The sequence below is a fragment of the Copadichromis virginalis genome, linkage group LG2 (genome assembly GCF_057382275.1).
Source record: "Copadichromis virginalis isolate Kocher_CV1m ecotype Utaka linkage group LG2, C_Virginalis_male_GT1.1, whole genome shotgun sequence".
NCBI classification, from domain to species: domain Eukaryota; kingdom Metazoa; phylum Chordata; class Actinopteri; order Cichliformes; family Cichlidae; genus Copadichromis; species Copadichromis virginalis.
In genome coordinates this window covers 8,431,132-8,433,726 of record NC_140619.1, presented here as the reverse complement: position 1 = coordinate 8,433,726, position 2,595 = coordinate 8,431,132, and the positions used below count along the sequence as shown (strand labels likewise).

Here is a 2,595-nt window from a genome sequence, read left to right as displayed (position 1 = left end):
TAGGGTTTGGCTCTTCATGTGTGTAAAAACATTCCAGGCGTTTACGCCCTTCTGTGTGGTAATAGATTACAATCTTAATGTTGAAGTGCTTCTCAAATTTACCGACATCAGAGAATGATACTTGCTGTGTGTCGCATAGACCTACTTCAGCATGCATCTGTTTAGCTGTAGCAAGTTTTTCATGCTCAGAGGATGATGAGTTTAATGAATGTGCTATGCATAGGGAGAAGCACAAATTGTTGTTTGTGTTGTTTGGTGTGTATAAATGTCTGCCTTTCTTTGAGAGAATCTCATCATAAGGTATGTGCGCCAGTCTTAAGCGAGACCCGCCACTACTGTTCTGAGCTACCGTGACAATAAACTCTAATTCATCATCACCGATAGATTCATCATTACTCTGCATAACTTGTGCAATTTGATCGAGAAACAGCTCCGGATCATACCGATCATCAGCGTTTAAAACAGCCTGAACATCTGAAGCCAGCGAGGGGCCACGCAGGACCACGTTTAGAACACTGCCCTGTTGGGATCCCGCCACAGCTCTGTCTATCACATTGGCTAAGCACTCGCGCACTCGCGCCAGCACTTGTTCTGGATGATCGAGACTTATACCCCTAAAATCAAGGCGTTCACGCAATTCGCGAGCATTAAAATTAGGTATCTCTCTAATGTGTGACTGAGAGCGGCTGCCGGACCCAGACTGCACAACGGGCTCAATAACAACTGCAGTAGCTGCAGCAGAGGTGACCCGGCTAGATTGTGCATCAGACGCAAAATCACCAGCAGCACAAGCTATATGGTTAGCATCAGTAACAGCAACGGCCCGAGCAACACCAGCTGTACTATCACTATTATTAGCAACAATAGCCCCATCAGCAATAGCAGACGTAGGAACAGTCTGGCAAGGATGTGTATCGGATGAGGCTGATGCAGGCACCCTATTAAGTCTAGCTATAATATCGTCTAATTTTTTATCTGTTTCTTCAGCCCACTGCATAAAAGTCTCTAAGTCAAAACATCTAACAGGAGTGGAGGTTCCGTTATTATGTTTAAATAATTTATTTGGAGGGTCCATGGTCTGGATTTTAAAAGTCAGGGACTTGAAATTTTGCTGCAGATGTTGTCTAATGTACTACACACTTTGTTTATGAGTTTGGTAAACTGTTGCCTTTGTACCTGTGCTTCTTGGTGGTATTGATTGAGTCTAGCTTCAATCAAACATAATTTATCAACTATTGAAGCTATATGACTTTGTTCAGCAGGCTGAGCGTCTGGAAGCTTTATGTAAGCATCATACGCCGCTGATATTTGAGAGTCTGTTATGCCGTCTTCTTCGAAATCTATGTGTGAATCAACGCTATTTCTGACACATTCTGGGGTGGTGGGTATATGAACTAGATCAAAATCTGACATGCTGTACTCAAAAACATCAGAGAAATCGCGAGGTAGCCACTCACTCGGGGGTGTTGCAGGTTCGCTGATGAAGATCGGTTCTGACTCTCCACTGTTGCACAAAGCTCCAGGTTTTTGTTGTTCTGGGAGGTCGATACTGCTTAAACATTCCAAAAACGTCTGGAATCGTATGGTGTCCTGATCATTATGAGGAGGGGTGCTGTTCTGCAGTCTGTGAAGATAGATAGACATGTGTTAAAACATATTATACATGTACCCATTTCAAACTGAATAAGCGTGTCTCCCTCTCTATCTCTTTTTATCTAATTTATATATGCCTATGCTTACCTTGTAGTGTGCGTTATTCGGGATGGTCCTGCTTCTCCACACACCCGGTTCTCTGGCGTGGCTCTGTAGGTGTAAAACGGTCAGTTTAGAACATTTGTAATTGTTTAAACCCCTTTAAAAAAAAAAAAATACACAACTATACATCCCGTTGTATACACACCTGATGTAAGGTAGGGCTCTGTGGTAGCGGTGTCTGAATGTTTTCCTGCTCAGTTTGTTAACCCTGGAACAAACAAAAACGTTATTACATAATTTAAAACAATCGCTAGTTTAAAACATACATACGTTTAAAAATCCAGTAATGCTGTACACACCTTGTGCCTGTTAGAGAACTAGTTCCAGCTGTAAAAGCGCCCGTTTCTAAAGAAAAGGGTCCTGGGCCGTTCTCCCGAACTCCTAAAAATTAAGCTTTTGTTTTAGGAAAAAAAGATAGTTTGAATATCCTATAATATGTTAACATAACACTTTTTAAAAATCCAATAATAGGTTTTGTTTTACTTACCGTTTACGATGTCCATGTTATAAAGAACGATGTTAGTGTTGATGATCGCAAAGAAAATGGTGTGCTCTGCAGCGAATCTTGAGGCGCACTGTGAACCAAAACAGCTTCCACTCCGCCAAGAATGAAACAAGATGTCTCCAATCAATTTAAATGAGGCCCTACAGGGCTTTTGTCTTCTCAAGGAATTACAAAGGAGCCGATACTTCAGACAATAGGCGGGGTCGCCACCCGACTGGTACCAACTGCCCCATTTACCTTGTCGAGGAATTACAAAAAGAGCCAATACTGGCCACTTTAAACAATAGGTTGGGCCCTTGTTCGCATGGTACTCTCAACAACTAAGTGATACCCGC

The 2,595-nt window shown here is 42.3% G+C and overlaps 1 long non-coding RNA gene across 1 annotated transcript; it reads right to left on the bottom strand.

Annotated features, from left to right (window-relative positions):
* Positions 1–1,289: 1,289 nt before the first annotated feature.
* On the bottom strand, positions 1,290–2,318 carry LOC146716921 (uncharacterized). The gene is made up of 4 exons (XR_014915799.1): positions 2,055–2,318; positions 1,901–1,963; positions 1,741–1,803; positions 1,290–1,624 (listed from the first exon to the last, which is right to left on the bottom strand). It is a non-coding gene; the product is annotated as an uncharacterized LOC146716921 (long non-coding RNA).
* Positions 2,319–2,595: the final 277 nt, after the last annotated feature.